We start from the raw sequence: 20575 nt of genomic DNA, 5'->3' as shown, positions 1-20575 counted from the left end.
TCAGCCACTGTATGCAGCTGATCATTTACAACCTCCACTTGTCCACCATATTGAACAGTGTGGTTGATTAGGAAGAGGAGACGGGGGGGTAGCAAAGAACGGAGAGGCATGCATAATAGGGCTGCATTTCTCTCCAGCTAAAGCAAGATGTGGGATTATAGACTAAAACTCACCCAAACCTTTTTTTAACCATCCTTAGTAACAATAATAGCTGTGCCCATCTCATCAAACTGAGGTGGTGTGTCCTCTAGTTCCTCTGTGTGGGTGTCCTCCACCTGACTGTGCTCACCAGGGCCAGTTCATGGAAGTGATTCTGTGATTTGGAGCAGAGATCTTCAAATCACAGATTTGGTTGCTCACAGCTGTTGGGATGAGTTTCATGTCCAATATGCAAATCTGCACTCATCCCAACTCCACAGATAAGGCTAGCCTGACATGGAGATGTTTGCTGGGGATGTTACTCAGCACTTAGTCTAGCTCATCAGGGTAGCACTGAACTTGGAATTATTATCCTTGGCCCCGTGGTAGCTCACATCGAGCCCCTTGATCTTTTCTCTACAGTATTGTTTGGTTTGGTTGATTTCCCACAATCAGCCAACAGTTTCCGAGCCATCTTGTAATACTGTTGGGCAGCCCTCTTCTGGGTCCTGGCTTTGTTATTGGCATACAGCCAGGTGACTTTGTTCTGATATGCTGAATAGTCTTGTTGGGCGTTCTCACTGCTGTATCTGACAAGAGATGACTGAAGCAAGCAGTGTGGGTACAAAGATACTGAGTAGAACCATATATAGGTAGGAGACAGCATAGATAGATTGCAGATAGGACACTTGGTGCCAGGGAGACTTTTGGAAAAGTTTGGTGGATCATCAGTTGTTGTGGTTGATCATGGCCATGTGTCTTCACTGCAGATGCCTCAAGTTCGCTTGTCTTGCTTTTTGTTAACTTTTGTGTTTTGCCGTGTATCTCAGAGTGGTGACTACTGGATGTGGCATGGTTATGGCATGACTGAAGAGTGTTCGTGTCTGAACAAAGTGCGTTAACAAGAAAACTTGTGATTGAGTTAAATCTCTACTGAAGATAGAGCCACACAGAATACAAGACTGTGTAAGGACCCATCCTACTGCAATTTGATGATTTGGTGCTTCTGACACTGCTTTGCTCATGCTGTATGCTCTTCAGATGATATATATAGAATTGTGAGTACACACACACAACTACATTAAAATAATGTTATTAAGATAGGAAAGTCAAATACTCAAAAGTTAGGAAATGCCAGAATTAAGATTTCCTTTGTATCCTTAATTTGGCTCCCCTGTTGATAGATATAGATTATGTTAAAAATTAAAAATAGGATATCTCCATTATTTTAATTTTTTATCTCCTAGAACTGGAAGGGACCTTGAAAGGTCATCAAGTCCAGCCCCCTGCCTTCACTAGCAGGACCAAGTACTGATTTTGCCCCAGATCCCTAAGTGGCCCCCTCAAGGATTGAACTCACAATCCTGGGTTTAGCAGGCCAATGCTCAAACCACTCAGCTATCCCTCCCCCCGTGTTAGGCTATGTCTACACTACAGACCTTACAGCGGCACAGCTGCACCGCTGTAAGGTCTCCTGTGTAGCTGCTCTATGCCAGTGTGAGAGAGCTCTCCCACCAGCATAATGAAACCACCACCAATGAGTGGTGGTAGCTTTGTCAGGAGGAGATGCTCTCATGCCGACATAGCACAGTCCACACCAGCGCTTTTGTCAATGGAACGTTTGTCGGTCAGGGGAATGGTTTTTTCCACACCTGACAAAAATTTTGCCGACAAAAGTACTAGTGTAGACAAAGCCTGAGTCTTCAATTACGTGATCATATGCTACTTGTTCACAGGACCCTTGCCTCGTTCAGTGCATAAGATTGACAATGGTCACAGCATCTGTGTTTTCCTTGCTCTTCATTGTTCAATATGTTGCTCTAGATCTTGTTTAATGCATGCTATTCATGGTGTTTTTGTCCAGAAATTCTTCCTTGGGGTGGCCTGTGAAGAGGTTAGTATATTGGGGAGCCGCCATCCTAGTACCAATGGCTGGGGTTTAGACAAGGTGTTTATTGTTGAATGTAAAATTGTTATGGGTGAGGGTGAAATGGATGTTTGGCAATGGTTTTGGGGTGGATAGCTGATTGTTGTCAATGTCCTGTAGATATTTGAGGCAGGCAGGGATGCCGTCATTGAGAGAGCTGTTGGTGTATAGGGAAGTGATATCCATTCTGGCAAGGATGAAGTTCTGGGGAAGTTGTTAACATGCAGAGTTTTTGGAGGAAGTCAGTTGTATCCTGGAGGAAGCTGGCCTGTGTAGTGAATGCTTTGAGGATGATTTCTGAGAGTCCTGGTATTTCTTCAGTTAGCGTGGCCTGGGTTCCCTTGTTTGTGTATCTTAGGAAGCATCTAGAAGGTCCCTGTGGGAGGGTTTATGGGGGATGAGGTTGTAGGGTCTCTCCTGGTTTTGTTTGGTGAAGGATTTGATGATATCCTTAAATTCCTGTGTGAATTGGAGGGGGGCGGGAGCGTCTTTGAGTTTTTTATAGTAGGCAGCATGAGAGAGCTATTGGTAGGCCTTGTTAATGTAGTCGTTATGGTTGAGAACTATGATGGACCCCCTTTTTCTACTGATTTGATCATTATCTAGTGGTTGGATTTCAGGAACTGTATAGCTCTCCCCTTGGTAGTGGAGAGATTGTGATGAATGTGATGTTTAAGAACTTCACCATCCATTTTTTTTTCCTGAGGCAATTGATGTAATGATCAAATGTGTGATTTTTGTTGCTATGGAACTCATTGCTGTAGTATTGGAGTGCTTCCCAAACATAGTGAATTTATTTTCACATCACCCTGTGAGATGAGTGGGAATTAGTCCAATCATACAGATGTGAAACTGAAGCAGAGAAATTATGGCCATAAATACCTACTAATTTTGGGTGCCTAACTTGGACACCAAGGACCTGGTTTTGCAGAGTACTTAACATGTTTTCCCAGAAAGCTCTGCTCTAGGAATTAGTTTGGGGAAGTTCTGTGGGCTGGGTAATATACGTAGTCAGACTAGATGATCCCAATGATCCCTTCTGACCTTGGAATCTGAGTATCTGTGAAACGTTATAAAGCAATTTGTATTCAAAACACAGCTTCCACTGATTTCCGTTTCAGCTACGAGTGCTCAGCATTTCTGCAGATTAGACCCTAAGGTATCAAGTTTGGTACCCAGAAAATGAGGAATACAGAATTAGTGTCCACCTGTGGAAAAGTTTGGTTTAAGTAACTTGCCTAGCATCATATAGGCATTCTGTAGCAAAGGCAAGGATAGGATCAGGTTCTCCAGGACAGCATTAGATTGCCATATTCGTAAGACTCTTCTTTCTCTTCATGCAATACTCTTCCTCATTCACGCTACATACCTTCCAACTTCTGTAACAAATGAAGCAGGGATCCTACAGACAACTCTCCTTAACTATACAACATAAATTTATCTCCATAGGAGATCCATCCTGTGCAGTTAATGTGGAAAAAATAGTATGTGATCATGTAATTTAGACACTGTCATAGTGTGTATGCACAGGGGGTAGAAATAAGGTTGCATACGTAACCTCAATTCTGGCATTTTTTAACTTTTGAGTGTTTGACTTGACTTAATGTTTTAAAGTATTTTTCATATGTGAAACACGATAGCTTTTTAAAAAAGCAAACAAAAAAAATTTCTGTTATGTGGCATCATATCGACACCCACATGGTTCATTAGCAGGGTTGGAACCTTTAGATCCACCACACACACATCTGTACTTGAACTAACAAAGTAACATAGCATTAGTACCTTGTAATTCTCTGTATGGAGCAGCATTGGAGGGGAATGACATTGTTTGCTAGTGGGTTTCACAGATATTTGCTAACAGAAGAATGGTGAGTCTCAGGAATCTTGGGTTCCATTCCAGGGAGGGAAGCGAGAGACCCTTCTGCCTGTTCTCTCCCCCCCACCCGCCCACCCCCAAGCATGACTCTTTCTGCCCCATTCTCCTCCAACCTATCTCAATCCTGGTTTCTCTCTACTCCAGGCTTGTTGCAGCCAGTACCATTCTTCTTCAAGTGCTTGCTCATGTCCATTCCATGTTAGGTGTGTGTGCAACTGCTGTTGGAAGCCTATGCTGGTCAGTGACCCCCCCACACCAGTTTAAGATGTTTAGGGGAGTCTCACATTAATGACAGATGTCACGTCTGCAAGAGCTTTAAGCCTCGCACTAAGAAAGAGTGGAACATCCGACTTAAAGTGCTCCTTATGGAGTCGGTCATTGCTCTGTGGGCTCGAAGCGTCGGTCTCCGGTAGTATGGTATAGACCTACTGAGGCATGCTCAACCCTGGTACCAGGAGTGTCACAGCCTCTCTCCTTCATTTCGAAACCGCTCCAGCAAAAGCCTCCATCGGGACTCTTGGTACTGTTCACCAGCCGACCGACCTAAGTTGCAGTACCAGTGTCGATGCTCAACACTGTGGCATTGGTCACTCTGTTGCTCCCACTCCATGGATTGACACTGGTCAGGAAGCATTCGGCGTAGATCGCAGGGGTATCATCATGGATTCGCCAAACGCCAATGCTGGTCACTGGGATCTCAGTGTGGTGGGTTGTCGCCTGTGTACAGATCACATTCAGAGCATGGTGGTGGACACTGCTGGGACGGAGACACTTGGTTGGCCTCAGTATGGTCCCGGTCTCTGGAGCATGGCCCTTCATCCCAGGGTTCAGAGTTGGACCAAGAACCCCTGCAGACAGATCAAGGTCCTCCATTGGTGGCACCAGTCCTCCCCGCGGCACCAGCAGGACTATCGTGGCCTCAGGGTCAATCGCCCAGGCCATGGCACCCTTGGAACTCGGGGTTCCTGCAGCTGTCCCAAGGGCATAAATCTGCATCAGGAGTCTCTGAAGAGCCCTCTGCCACAGTCTCCTGCCCGCCTGAGACGGAGGGCACCGTGTTTGGGATCCCCCCATGTATAACAGATGGGGGAGGAAGGTACTGTCGAGCAGGTCACAGAGATGGTGGGACCAGCTGCACCTACATCCTCTTCCTCATCCCCTGATCAGGCCATCCTTGGGCCCCCACCTAAGGTCCACAAAAATTGGGTAGAAACTCATAAATGTTCCTCTCCATGGAAATCTTTAGTAAAAGGCGAAAGATCTATACGATCTGAAGAGAAACCAAGGGCAATGCCAAAGCTCATCAGGAGCTTTTGAGGAGGGTAGCCTCGAACTTGGGGCTAGAAACCAAGGAGCCCTCGGACATCTTTGGCAGCCCCTACTAGAGTCATGTTGCCAGTTCATGAAAGGATGGCCAAAAGTACCAAAGCCCTCTGGCAGACCCCCTCATCGCTACACCCAGTTTCCAAGTGGGCAGAGTGCAAATACTATGTGCCTGCAAGAGGGTATGAGTATCTTTATACCCACCTTGCCCCAAACTTGTTAGGAGTATCTGCAGTCACTGCGTGGGAAAGGCAGGGACAACCGGGGGCTGCTCCCAAAAATAAAGAGGCGAAGAAGCTGGACCTTTTTGGGAGAAAGGTTTATTCATCATCAAGCCTACCGCTCAGGGTGGCAAACCATCAGGCCCTGTTGGACCATTATGATCTTAGTATTTGGCAATCGATGGCCAAATTTGTTGACTCCCTCCAGGAAGACTCCGGGAAAGAATCATAGAAGATTAGGGTTGGAAGGGACCTCAGAAGGTCATCTAGTTCAACCCCCTGCTCAAAGCAGGACCAATCTCCAGACAGATTTTTACCCCAGTTCCCTAAGTGGCCCCCTCAAGGATTGAACTCACAACCCTGGGTTTAGCAGGCCAATGCTCAAACCACTGAGTTATCCCTCCCCCCTAAGAGTTCCTGGCTATCCTGGAAGAAGGGCAGGAAGTGGCAAGGGCGGCACTGCAGACAGCTTTGGATGTGGCTGATTCTGCGGTGCAGACCATGGCTTCAGCCATAGCAATGAGAAGGGTGGCGTGGCTGCAGTCCTCGGGCTTGTTTGTTGGTGGAGGTCCAACAGTCTATCCAGGCCCTATTTGCAGTATCTCAAGAGGTTGAAGTTCCACATGGTCTCCCTGGCCTCCATCATCCCCTCCCTGGTTCTGGGAGACTGATATGCCAAGGATGCGTACTTGAAGGATGCGTAGTTTCTTATAGTGATATTTTAAGGACACAGACGCTTCCTCAGCTTCATGGTGGGATTTGCGCACTCCCCTTCAGCCTGGCAACAGCACCGAGGGTGTTTACAAAATGCATGTTGGTCCTTGACTCCATCAGGCATCGGGGTCAAGGGTCACTCCAGGTCCCAGGTCCAGGATGTCGTCACGATGCTGCTGACCATCTCGGGGCGGTCCTTGACTCCACCAGGCTGAAGGTATTTCTGCCACACGACAGGTTCCCGATGATAAGGGATCTCACAACAGCCAGGATCTGCCTATGGCTGCTTGGCCACACAGTGGTGTGCATGTACATTGTCCACCATGGGAGGCTCCAGATGCGACCCCCTTCAATAGTGGCTGGCAATGGTCTATGCCCCGTCCAGGGATCACCTGGACAAGGTCGTCACCATCCTACTGGAGGTACTCACTGCGTTGCAATGGTGGACCAACCCCAGAACGGTCCTGGATGGATCTGTTCAACAGCCCGCAACCTTTGGTGTCACTGATATTGGATGCCTTGGACCTTTGCTGGGGAGCGCACATTGGCTTGATGTGGACGCAATGAAAATGGTTGGCAGAGGAGATGACGTTGCATATAAATGTCAAAGAATTCAGGACGGTTCGCCTAGCCTCCGGGGTTTTCCTTCTGTAGTTATCCAGCCGAGTGGTTCAAATGCTGATGGACAATACGGCCTCTGTTTTCCGTCAACAAGCAAGGGGGAGCGCGTTAGTCGGCCCTCTGTCAAGAGGCACTCCACCTATGGGATTTCTGCATCCAGCATGCAATCCACCTGGAGGCCTATCATCTTCCCAGCATCAGGAACGCACTAGGAGATTGCCTCAGCAGGTCCTTCTTTTCTCACCATGAGTGGTCGTGCCACTCAGAAGTGGTCCAGATGCTTTTCCAGAGGTGGGGAACTTCCCAAGTAGATGTGTTTGCCACCAGGCAGAACAGGAAATGTCATCAGTTTTGCTCCCTGCAAGGGCGCTCTCTCAGACACCTTTCTCCTGTCCTGGTCGGGAGATCTGATGTACGCATTCCCGCCCATCCCACTCGTCAGCAGAGTCCTGTTGAAAATCTTGAGGGACAAGGTTCGAGTCATTATGTGCCAGCATTTGTTCGACAGAGTGTTGGATCTGGCAGTAGGCCTCCCCCTCTTTTCCCCCCATGGCCACTGCCTGGACCTTCTCTCGCAAGACCACGGTCGCCTCCTGCACCCCAACCTTGCTTGCCTCCACCTCACGGCGTGGATGCTGCATGATTGAACCAGGAGGAGCAAGCCTGCTTCAGAGAGGTGCAGCAGGTCCTTTTGGAAAGTAGAAAACCCTCCACTAGAGCAACTTACCTGGTGAAGTCGACAAGGTTCTCCCACTGGGTGTCTGCTTAGTGTCTCCCTGACACGCTCTTCTCTGCAGTCAATCTTGGAATACCTGCTTCTCCTGAAGAATCAGGGCCTGGCCCTCTCTTCTATCAAGATTCATCGAGCTGCCATCTCGGCTTTTCATCTGCCGATCCAGGGTTGATCGGTGTTCTCGCATGAGATGTCCATCAGGTTCCTGAAAGGCCTCGAAAGGCTCTTCCCTCCCCGTAGGTATTCTGTTCCACAATGGGACCTCATCTGGCTCTCTCTAGACTCACAGGTTCGTCTTTTGAAGCCTTGGGCTCTTGTTCCCTTTCCTACCTATTGTCGAAAGTTGCCTTCCTTGTGGCAGTGACATCAGTTAGATGAGTGTCAGAGATTAAAGTCCTGATCTCGGAACTGCCGTATACGGTCTTCTACAAAGTTATGACTTCATCCGGCCTTCCTGCCAACTGTAGTGTCTTCCTTCCGTATCAGCCAGGACATCTTCTGTCCTAAGCTGCACAAGACCAATGAGGAGAGGCGGTTACACACACTGGACATCCGGTGTGCCTTGGCGTTTTACCTGGAGTGTACCAAACCCTTTTGCAGGTCGACGCAGCTCTTCATCGCAACAGCAGAGAGGATGAAGGGCCTTCTGGTGTCCTCTCAGAGGATCACCTTCTGGATTACTTCCTGCGTCCGGACCTGTTATGAGTTGGCCCAGGTCCAATTGCCACCTCTGGTGAAGGTCCTCTTGACAAGAGCACAAGTGTCCTCAGAGGCCTTCCTAGCACATGTCCCCATCCAGGACATTTGCAGAGCCGCAGTGTGGTCTTCGGTTCTCATGTTCAAGGCACACTACGCCATTACCGAGCAGACCAGAGATGACGCTGAGTTCAGCACAGTTATGTTACAAGCTACATGTCCATGAACTCCTACCCGCCTCCGTTGGTACTGCTCGGGAGTCACCTAACATGGAATGGACATCAGCAAGCACTCGAAGAAAAGAGTTACCTTTTTCCTTAATTGGTGTTCTTCGAGATGTGTTGCTCATGTCCATTCCATAACCCACCCTCCTTCCCCACTGTCGGAGTTCTGGCAAGAAGAAACTGAGGGTGGCGGTGGGAGGGGAGTGGCGTTCCTTATGCCATGGCATATGCGCGCCACTCCAGAGCGTGCCAAAGTCGGTCCCCTATGGATATCACTGAAGGAAAATCTTTCCCGCACACGTGCATGTGGCAAGCGCACACACCTAACATGGAATGGACATGAGCAACACATCTCAAAGAACACCAGCTATGGAAACAGGTAACTGTCTTTTCTCCTTGCATAGCCAGTCCTAGTGTCCACGCCTCAGGCTTCTCATCCCTCTCCCATTCTCCTTGCCTATCCAGTCTCCCTCTCCCCTGCCCACTTCCTTATCCAAGTCTTCTGCCCCACACCCAGTGTCTTTGCTCAACCAATCTGTTCTCCCTGTATCTGGCTGTTCGCTAAATCCATCTCCCTTCCCTTAACTCTTTTTTCCCTCACACTGGTCCTTGGTCTCCCATCTTTGTTTGATCTCAATGTTCCCCTCCTCTCTCCACCTCATCTCATCTGTGTCTCAGTCCAGTCCCCTTGTCCAACCAGTCCTCATAATTCCCAGTCACAGTTTCTCTTTTCGTTTCAGCATGCTTTTTGTCCCAGGTTAATCCTTTCCCTCCCTTCCCAGTCCAGCTCTTGTCCCTTCTATGCTTGAGTCAGGTGGCGTCCTCTTCCATACTGCTTGGGCACCAGTGGGAAAGGTCCAGAGGCGGATTAAGGTTTCCCTGGGCCTGAGCAAATGGGGGGGAGGGGAGCAGGGGGAGAGATCCCTTCCGCCTGCAGTCCCTGGGACTTTCCCTGGGACCCTGCTCCTGTTCCACCCAGGGTACCCCCATTCCACCGTCCCCACAACCTATTTGCTCCTTTCTGCTCCCCCCCCCAAATCCCCGTGGCCCCAAGATCAGAGAAGCTCTGTCCCCACTCCATGGCCCTGGGGCAGCAGCGAAAAGTGAGAGTTCCTCCAGTCCTGGGGCTGCAGCGGGGATCTGGGTGCTCGGGCGTCCCTCACCCACCCCCACACTTCTGCAGCAGACCAGGGACAGGGCGCTATAGGGGTTTTCCAGTCCTGCGGCTTTTGCCAGGGATGGGGTCAGGGAGGGGCAATGCATGTGCTTTGCCCATCCCACCGCTCCTGCCAGGGATAGGATTGGGGGGGGGGGCCTCAAGGAGCGGAAGCTGGGGCCCCCGGGCCCAATGGGCCCAGTGGCTAATCTGCCACTGGAAGAGCCGCTGTGAGCACAGAAGACAGACTTCCTGCTTTCAGTTCTGGTTCCTGGCCCAGAGCAGCTGGTAACAGCAGCCCTGAGCAAGACCTTGCTGTCACTTTGTGGAGATGGCACATGTGCGGACTGGTCAGCTGTGAGACACTGAAGGATGAAGATTGAATCTGCAGAGATTTTTAGCTGCTAAACTCAAGTCTTTACTGAGCATATGTGAATTTTCAGAGGCTTACCTTGGCTTAATTTGGATGGATTTTCACAAATTTCAAATCCATGATCCCAAAGCATAAGCAAAAAAGTCACCAGAATTTTAACATTGTAGAACAGCATATTTTTTTCCTAGTCTCATTCTCAGAAATGACTGCGCTGTTTTGGCTGAAACTTCAATAAATTCAACTTGAGACAGGCACCCAGCTTGGGAAATTTCAGCCCAAATGTTTAGTTTGGCAAAATTATGAGCAACTGATACTGCTTCTTAAAAAGGGCAGTGTCAGGCAACCTTAATAGGCAGTGCTGCCAGCCCTGTCTATTGTGCAGTTGACTGGCCAGTGCTGTCTGCAGGCCCAATTAGTGTATCAATTGTTTTCTCCACTTGTTGCAGACTAGTATAACTTAAGGCCAGCTATTGTAATAGTTAAATATCTTCCCACCTTCTAAAGGGCAGTTAAGTCCTTTACTGGGTATTTGTGGTGTAACATGGCTCTCTGTCACTTGTGATTAACACAGGCAGGTTAATTTAAGTCTGTGTGTAACAGAAATTGTGCTTCTTCATCTAGGTGGAACTACCTTTTACAGTCTCTACATCCTCCCTCAGGGAAAATCCTGCAAAAGCTCACACCTCTGCACACGAACATCGTGATCTTTAAGTAAAATTAAAAGATGCCCAGATATGCAGGGAAATTTGGAAAAATAAGTCAGGACTTCAGGAATATTACAACATGATATTCCTGGTGCTGTTGCTTAGAATGATCACTTAATTCTGTATTACTTGCAGTGCCTTAAATAAAAGGCTATGTTGTATGTATTGTTCCCCAGCAACACTGCTAGGGAATAGAGTTGGACAAATAATGGATTTTTGCATTTGCTGGGAATTCCAAAAAAAAAACAACAACATTTTATTTCAGGTCAAACTAAAAAGGGCATTTTTTTTTTTGAAAATTTTGGTGAATCAAAACGTTGAAAACCATTTCAGGCAGGTTGAAACAACTGACTAAATTTTATGTTTTGATTTCATGCATTTTAACAAAAGCGCCCAGGATAGAGGACTCTGGAGATCTGTGGTTGGCGGCCCATACCCCGATTAGGGTGACGGGCATGAGTGAGTGAGTGAAAAGAGGACTGGAATCTCAAAAATGGCTGAGGAGGAGGCGGCTTTCTCCCTTATGACATTGAGCCCAGTGGTTAGAAAACTCACTTGTGGCCATCTTAATTATCACTTCAAAAAGTTTTTTTCCTCCTGCTAACGATAGCTCATCTCAATTGATTAGACTCTGCCTGTTGGTATGCATACTTCCACCTTTTCATGTTCTCTGTATGTATAAATATCCCCTGTCTGTGTGTTCCATTCTATGCATCCGAAGAAGTGAGCTGTAGCTCACGAAAGCTCATGCTGAAATAAATTTGTTAGTCTTTAAGGTGCCACAAGTACTCCTGTTTTTTTTGTGGAACTGGGAGATTCGTTCCCCCACCCCCCTCCCCGCTTAATGGAGAAAAGGGATTTAAACTGTTGAGTGCCCAAACCACTTGATTGTGGGGGTATTCTGGTATAGGTCTCTCTCTCTCTCCCCTATTGTAGTTGTTCTACATTTATAAATAATTAGTCCTTGGATCAGGGACTTGAATTTGGCCTCCCACAACCTAGGTGAGTCCCTAATCACCAAGCTTATAGAGTCATTCTCACTCTTTTCCTTTCCCAGTGACTGTCCATTGTCATTCACAATGGCAATTCATAGGCTTGTTTACAGTTGAAACACTACAGCAGCACAGCTGTAGAATTGAGGCTCCACAATGACATCGTAGTTAATCCACCTCCAATGGAAGAATTCTGTCGACCTAGCATTGTCTACAGTGAGGGTTTGTTCAGCTTAACTATGTTGCGCAGGGGTGTGGATTTTTCACATCCCGGAGTGATATAGCTGGGTTGACTCAGGGCTTGTCTACACTGGCAATTTACAACGCTGCAACTTTCTTGCTCGGGGGTGTGTGTGTGTGTGTGTGAAACCCCCCCCCCCCCCCCCCCGAGCGCAGCAAGTTTCAGTACTGTAAAGTGCCAGTGTAAACAGTGCCCCAGTGCTGGGAGCCACACCTCTCATTGAGGTGGGTTTTTTTTAGAGTGCTGGGAGAGCTCTCACTGCGCTGCGACCACACAAGCCACGTTAAAGTGCTGCTGCTGCTGCAATGCTTTAGCGTTGCCAGTGTAGACTAGCCCTTAACTTTTGAGTGTATACTTGACCATAGTCTTTCAAGAGTGGGAATGAAAGTGACAGCACTCATTCCTCAAGGCTTTGGGCTGGTCTCTGCCAGGAGCTTACACTGGCATAGCTACATCTCTCGGGTGTGAAAAATTCACAACCCCCCCCCCACCCCCCCGGAGAAACGTAGTTATGCCGTGCTAACTCCTGGGGTAGACAGTGCTATATTGAAGGAAAAATTCTTCCTGACCTATATACTGCTTCTCAGGGAAGTGGATTGCCTACCTCCTCTTGGTATAGATAGTGTCTACACTGAAGCACTACAGTGCCACAGCTGCAGCACTGCAGCTATGCCAGCAAACCCTCCTAGTAGAGATGCAGCTTCACTGGTATAGCTTAGGTCCTCCAACAAAATAAGCTGTATCAACAACAGAACCTTTTATGGTGGTATAGCTGCATCAGTGTGACTTCCCCCCATTCCCAAACAAAATAGCTGTGCTGGCAAAACTATTAGTGTTGTCAGAGAAAAACAGAGTTCTCACTCTCAAGTTGGGTGCAGCAAGTCAGATACTTTTATTATCTCTAGCAACTGCGTGGAGGGGGAGAGCAGAACAGGTCTCTCACCAGGTAAACAATTACAGCAAGCATTTATACCTTTTGTTATATACAATAATGGGCGACAGCTGCATTTTGTTTATACATATGTCCTCCTGATATATTTTTTTCCTCAACAATTTAGACTGTAGTCTACATTCCATACTTATCTAACACAAGGTCACAACAACTTCTCCTACAGTTCTTTCCCACTCGCCTCACACAATCCTCACTTCGACAAATCTCGCGTTATTAGGGTTGCAGCTAGCTTGACTCTTGCTCACACAAGGGGACTGTTTGAATATGAAATCCCCTTCAAATCCCTGTCAGTTCTTTCTCTACTTCCACAGTGTGAACCAGGTCACAGTCTCTGCACTAATTCAGTCTCTATGCCTTTGCCATCAGAATGGTCCAGTAGTACTCTGCATCCTGCTGGTAATAGATGGAGGCTGGACTAATGGTAGTGCTTCCAACTTTGGAGTAGAGCTTGGGACCCTGTTCCCAAGAAGAGCTTGGGAGAAGGTCTGGGAACAAAATACACTTAATGAGGGTAAATCAAAATTTTGCCTGGGAGAGTGGACTGAGTTGTTCTTGCAGCCACTGTCTCCTTCCTTTCAGGGGGTTGAGGAACAAAGGAGCAGAGTGGCTCAAAGAACATTGCTCCTGAACTGCTTGCTCTTTTTGAGGGGGATAGGAGGGGAAGATGAAGAACTGGAGAGGAGCAGGAAAACAATGGCTCAGATGTCATTTCTCTCAAGAGGAGGAATCAGAAAGGCACAGCAACTGTAGTTCCACCGTGCTGCCAAAAAAAGGGGGGAGCTTTGGGGGCTTGGGAGAGGAGTCCAGAATATATTAACTGGAGTGTGGGGATGTCAGAATTGAGTTTTATCTGGGGAGGAATGGGGTGCAGAACTCTGAGGGATTGGGGGGCAATTTGGTTTATTGATGGAGTGAAGCTATAACAATGTGCATTAAGTACGTGTGGCCTTACACAGGGCGTGGCTAAAGCCCTGGTTGGAAACACTGGAGCCAGCATATTCTTCTTTTTGAAAGATGTGATTTTTGTAGCACTTTTCTTTTTAGTGACTCTCAACCCTGGGCCAACTTAACAATCAAACTTGAATTCTGGAGGGCACTGCATCTAGCTTCTGTTCATGCCAGACATAGGTTCTTGGTGAAGCAGGACCTGAAGGAGTGGGGAAACTGTTCTTGCTATGTATGCCTCACCTTAAGTCCCACATCTTCTGTTTGTTATGTTGGAAGTCACTGCTGTCACACACAATCTTATTTTATGATTAATAAGCAATAGGAGCAAACGTGGCAAATAAAAGCATGTAAATGTCCTTGGTACTAAAGAACAAGTGAAGAACTGTGTGTGTATCATGTGTCCTTGCACTATACTGAATCTAACATTTTATTCATGAAGTGTTATGGATACTTAGCAAAATATGTGGGAAGACTAAGTCCTTGCCTTGAGGAGCATGCAGTCTGCAGTTGCAACCCAGTTAAGGCGCTGATAGCATTGAAAGACAAACCAATAATGGTTTTTATGGAGGAATTTCAAGTTAAGAGCTTGCTAGTCCAGAGTGAAACTTTTTAAGGAAGAAGAGACAAGTCATGAAGTTGTGGATAGGAGGCGAAAATGTAATGAGCCAGTTTTCCATTAAGCAATGGCTGCTTCCTTCAAATACTTCACTAATTTATAATGTCGAAAATGGCCCACGAACATTCTTCAAGTCAGGTTAGTCCAGAAGAGGGTCACATTTTTGAGAGAATGGTATTGATGCAGTTTTTCTCTTTTTTTTTGGTCTTGTTAAGCATATTTTGTTGGAGCAGTAATGAATTGTATGATAATACATAATGTAAGACTTCAATCAGAGCTTGCTTTAGCCCTTGAACTTAGGGGACAGGGTCATTTTGCAGAACTGTAATGCATCTGGAAAAACACATTATTTTGGTTTTTTGGTTTGTTGCAAGCAAACTGTGTTCCTGTGAACCTGTTGCTCGGGGGGGAAAGGACACTTTAAACCAGCTGCCAGTTCAATCCCACTAAGAGCAGCCCAGCTGCTTATGCATTAATGGTCATGAAAGAAACTTCAGGAGACGTGGTGTCTTCTATTTGAGTATGTTACTAGCACTTTTGCCTAATGTTGCTTCAAAGGAAAATCATTGCTGCCCAGCCATGATACTCTGCAACACCTGAGAGGCAGCTTGGGCAGATTTTAATTGAACTGAAAGTTGAATAGGAAATTGGGTTAAGGCTCCCAATTCAGTTTAATGCAGTAAGCTTTTAGGAGCAGTTACCTGAGACCCATCTAGTGACAGGGATGAGCAGTGACAGCGCAAAGAAACCTGTAGTTCTCATGTGAATTTAAGGATAACAACATCTGTCATCTAGCCAAATCCCAGATGGGTTGCAGGGGTAAATTAGGCAAGGCAGGTGAGTGGAAGCTGAACAAGTGAGAAAAATATTTAAGGGTATGTCTTTACTAACAACGTGGCTGTGTAGTCGCAGCACCAGTGCTGGGAGAGAGCTCTCCAAGCATTGTAAAAAACCTACCCCCCTGAGGGTGGTAGCTACCAGTGCTGGGAGCGCAGCTCCTAGCAGTGGTGCACTGTGTACACTGCCACTTTACAGCACTGAAACTTGCATCGCTCAGGGGTGGTTTTTTTCGAACCCATGAGCAAGAAGGTTTCAGTGCTGTAAAGTGGCAATGTAGACAAGGCCTAAGGGTATGGCTACACTTACAAGTTGCAGCGCTGGGAGTTACAGCGCTGGTCATGCAGCTGTGTAGGGGCCAGCGCTGGAGTGTGGCCACACTGACAGCTACCAGCGCTGCAGTGTGGCCACACTTGCAGCACTTTCCAGCGCTGTATTGAGAGGTGCATTGTGGGCAGCTATCCCACAGAACACCTCGTCCCGTTTTGGCGCCGTTTTGGCGCTGAGTATTGTGGGAAGGAAGGAAGTGTGGGTCATTCCGCTTCCTGTTCCAACGCCCCGTGGTGCATCGCTTCACATCCCAGCATTCTGTCTTTCCGGCAACGTTTGGCGCCATTGTGAGTGTCTTTCTGTTTTACTCTGTGGGAAATGGAGCCCGAGCTGCTGAGGACTGTGCTGATGAGTGTCGCCAGCACAACACGTTTGGCAGTCGAGCTATTCCTTCAGCTCCAAAGTGACAGCGAGGAGTCTGACGATGATATCGATATCGATTCTCCTGCCACGTGTGACACCAAAGTGCTTGTGGCATTCACAGAAATGCTCAGCACCGTTGAACGCCGCTTTTGGGCTCGGGAAACAAGCACTGAGTGGTGGGATCACATCGTCATGGAAGTCTGGGATGACGAGCAGTGGCTGCAGAACTTTCGTATGAGAAAAGCCACTTTCATGGGACTGTGTGCTGAGCTCGCCCCCACTCTGCGGCGCAAGGACACAAGATTGAGAGCTGCCCTGACGGTGGAAAAGCGGGTGGCTATTGCAATCTGGAAGCTGGCAAATCCAGACAGCTACCGGTCGGTCGGGAACCAGTTTGGAGTGGGAAAGTCGACCGTTGGAATTGTTTTGATGCAAGTTTGCAAGGCAATTAATCGCATCCTGCTAAGAAAGACCGTGACTCTGGGGAGCGTGCAGGACATGGTGGATGGCTTTGCACAAATGGGTTTCCCTAACTGTGGAGGGGCAATAGATGGGACGCATATTCCTATTCTGCCCCCCCCCACCTGGCATCAGAGTACGTTAATCGAAAGGGGTATTTCTCTATGGTTCTCCAGGCGCTTGTGGATCACCGCGGGCGTTTCATTGACATTTACACAGGCTGGCCTGGAAAGGTGCATGATGCACGCATCTTCGGAACAGTGGCCTGTTCAGGAAGATGCAGGCAGGACTTTTTCCCAGACAGGAAGATCACAGTAGGGGACGTCGAAATGCCCATTGTGATCCTTGGAGACCCCGCTTACCCGTTACTGCCTTGGCTCATGAAACCCTATACAGGGAAGCTTGACAAGAGCAAGGACCGGTTCAACTACAGGCTGAGCCGGTGCCGAATGACTGTGGAGTGTGCTTTTGGCCGTTTAAAGGCACGCTGGCGTTGCTTGTATGGGAAGCTAGACTTGGGGGAAAGCAGCATCCCCGCGGTTATATCCGCTTGCTGTACCCTCCATAATATTTGTGAAGGGAAGGGTGAAACATTCAGTGAGGCATGGACCACCGAGGTTCAAGTCCTGGAGGCTGAATATGCACAGCCAGAGAGCAGGGCTAATAGAGAGGCCCAGCACAGGGCTTCAAGGATTAGGGATGCCTTGAGGGAAGAATTTGAGGCTGAAAGCCAACAGTAATGTTTGCTGACTTGCATGGGAGTGAATTGCACTGTTTACACTGTTATTCTATTATCCCTAAAATGATTTGCAGTGCCTCTTTCTTTACTGGGCTAAGGTATCTTTCACTATCTGCTATAATAAAGACTGTTTTCAAAGCCAAGAATTGTTTTATTGTAAAGAAAAAAAATTCCTTGACAGACAGACAGACACACAACATTTCATGAACACAAGAGGGAAGGGGTGTGGGTTGGTGAACTGTACAGTCACAAGTTTGCATATGTCCTGTCTGGAGTGCTGTTTAACGATTCCTGCACTTCAGGGTGCATATACTGCATGGGTGTGGGGGTTGAGTGCAGAGGGTAAGGGTGGTAGGTATCAGGGCTGGTTGGTGAAAGAACAGGTGTTGGAGGCAGCTGGTGGTGGTAAGAAACTGAATGCTGGGGAAAGGCGGTTTGAGCTGACATTGGGGCACAAGGAAAAAAGCTTTGGGATGGGGGGGGGCTGTGGGGCAGCACGGGACTGCTCTGCCTGCATGGCTAAGATTGCCTTGAGACAGTCCGCTTGGCTCGACAGGATCTCTAGCAGCTGGTTTGTGCTTTTCTTCTTTGCCACAGCGTTTCTACGCCAATGTCTCTGGCGGATCATGCTTTCCTTCTCTCGCCACTCCTTCAGTTCCTTTCTCTCTGCAGCAGAGTGCTGAAGAACAGTCTTCAGCATCTCCTCTTTGCTCTTTCGGGGATTTCTTCTCAAATTTTGTAGCCTCTGTGCTGTGGAACATCTGCCCACTCCAGGAGTCAAGGTCACTGTAGAAATGAAATATTTAACAGGGGCAGCATTGTATCCACTATCTCCAGACATGAATTGTTACACTGAGGGAGTTTGCACTTTAACATTCTTTCCCCACACGCATAACACGACAGAAGCCACGAAATGGTGAGTGAGGGGTGCTTATAGAAGGAGAAGTGGGGCTTGATTGATAGAGGGGGGCTGGTTGCTTCGGGTAATCTGGAGTGATAGAGGGGTTGAGTGAAGATGCAGCTGCAGGGGTGATCTTCACTATCTACCTATCTCTTCACTAAAGAGTCTCCCAACATTTTTCACAGGAGTTAATCCTGCAAGATATCTCCCTGCTGCGAGTCACTAGGGGACAGCGGGAGGCTCTTTTACAGCAATGTGGATTCCGCCCGGGACCCTACGCGGCTTCCCTGTGTTCAGAAATGATCCCCCCCCCAGTCGCGGAACAGTGGCGCGGACGCGTCAGCGTGACTGGGACAAGAAACACAGTGGCTCTCCCTATAAACCTGCGCAGGCATATTGCCCACGCTCTGGCTGAAACTTTTGCTGAGATAACTGCAGCAGATTACCGCGTGATAGACCACATCAACGGGCTATTCCACATCTAGAGGCTGGCATGCATGCAGCCATAACCCCCCTTCCTCTCCAGAAACATTTCCACCCAGAAAATAAAAGCCGCTTACCGTTAACCCGCTCCTCTGCTTGTCGTTCTGCAACTGCTGGCTGCTGCGATTGGGTACTTTCCTCCTGGCTTGAGAAGAGATCCTGGCTGCATGCCCACTCTGGGGTGTCTTCCCCCATCCCAGTAGCTTCACTCGTGGTTTCCTCCCCCCCCCCGCCTCCTCCTCCGCCGCCTCCGCCTCCTCCTCCTGTCCCCCAGCCTGCTCAGAAGTGTCCATCGTTATCCTGGGATTGGCAGTGGGGTCACCCCCAAGTATCTCGTCCATCTCCCTGTAAAAACGGCAGGTCGTGGGGGCAGATCCGGATCGGCGATTACACTCGCGGGCTTTGTAATAGGCACTCCGCAGCTCCTTAACTTTCACCCTGCATTGCAGTGCGTCCCGATCATGGCCCCTATCCAGCAAGGACCTTGACATCTCCTCAAACATATCGGAAGTCCCCCCGCCGGAGCGCAGCTGTGCCTGCACTGATTCCTCCCCCCAAGCACTGATGAGGTCCAACAGCTCGCCATTGCTCCATGCTGGGGCTCGTTTGCCACGTGGAGGCATGGTCACCTGGAAAGATTAACTGATTGCACTCCACACCTGGCTGCAGCAAACAGGAAGGAGATTTTTAAAATTCCCGGGGCATTTAAAGGGCTGGTCACCTGAGGCAAGAGCAGTAGAGTGCAAACTGATGAGCAGAGTGGCTGAACAGGAATTCTGGGATAGCTCCTTATTCCCTGGAGGACAGGTAAAGCGCTGGTGAGTGTCCACACCTGCTGAGCAGCGCTGGATCCACCAGCGCTGCACTCCTTATACCCCTGCCGGGATGGGTTTTCAGCCAGCGCTGCAACCAGGGAGTTGCAGCGCTGGTTGTGCCCTGCAAGTGTGGACGGGGTGTAATTGCAGCGCTGGAAAGCCTCCACCAGCGCTGCAACTTGTAAGTGTAGCCAAGCCCTAAGTGTAGTTAAGTGGGCTGGCTGGCAGGGAGGAGTTGAGGAAGAAGAAGATGCTGAATGTGCATACTTAGCTGGATAGAGGAGGGGCTAACAGGTGGTAAGCAAAGTAGTGAAAATGGATAGAGGAGCTGCTCTTTAGCTTTTTTTGAGAAAACAGTGGGTAGCAGTGTGACTGGAGTTTTGGAATCCCCTCTCAAAAGTGGCCATGATGTACCAAGATTTAGTTCCTCATGGCCCTATAGCAGGTGAGGGTCCCAGAAAGACTTATGAGGGTCCAATACAGAGGATCTAATCATTGTTTGCCAGACTTGCCACTAGAGGGATCAGAAAATGGGATTCTTTTTTCTTTTGAACACTTTTTGGCTTTTGTTGAAATGTTCAGAATATGAAAAACAATTTTTTTCAATTGCTGAAAACTAGAAAGCTTTTGAGGAAAACACACACCTCAAAAATTTTCAGTGTCAAAAATCCAATTTTCCATGGGGGAAAAATATTTCATAAGAATTTATCTGACCATACTTTCCACTGATAAATCTACCCTTCCAGGACTCTAGGGTGTGGGCAATGAGAGGGGATGGGATCACAAAGGAAATGAATATGTGAGTGGAAATTAGTTCAAAATGGCCTTGTGCTGACTTGTGCCTTGTCCACCATGAGTCTAGATGTACTTTCATCAGTTCCGTACAGACCTCTGGCCATTTTAATCTCACTGTTTTAAATAAAACTAAATTGAGAGGTGTTTGATATTCACAACTTAACTTTTACAATTGAAAGTGGGAGTTGAAAGTCCCCATTTAGGCCATAAAGGGCAATCTGGGTCTCCAAACGTGGATTATGGAGTTAGAAGAGGGAGTGTCGGTTTTCTAAAAGCTTTTTTAATAATGAAGAAAAACTGGAGCCCGGTACCATGTGAGGATGTAACCTGGTGAGCTGCTTAGTCGGAAGGGGTGCTCCAATAGCCTATTAATGACCACTTTGTTATGAGTTATTACT

The 20575-nt window shown here is 48.0% G+C and overlaps 1 protein-coding gene and 1 non-coding gene across 5 annotated transcripts in view; one reads left to right on the top strand and one right to left on the bottom strand.

The window, feature by feature from the left end:
* Positions 1-20575, top strand: part of HSD17B12 (hydroxysteroid 17-beta dehydrogenase 12) — a 148345-nt gene that overhangs the window by 51874 nt on the left and 75896 nt on the right. The window lies entirely within an intron of this gene.
* On the bottom strand, positions 5119-5230 carry LOC120405460. The gene has a single exon (XR_005598576.1). It is a non-coding gene; the product is annotated as a U5 spliceosomal RNA (small nuclear RNA).

The sequence above is a fragment of the Mauremys reevesii genome, linkage group 4, assembly GCF_016161935.1.
Source record: "Mauremys reevesii isolate NIE-2019 linkage group 4, ASM1616193v1, whole genome shotgun sequence".
Classification (NCBI taxonomy): Eukaryota; Metazoa; Chordata; order Testudines; family Geoemydidae; genus Mauremys; species Mauremys reevesii.
This window is presented reverse-complemented; position numbering and strand designations above follow the sequence as displayed.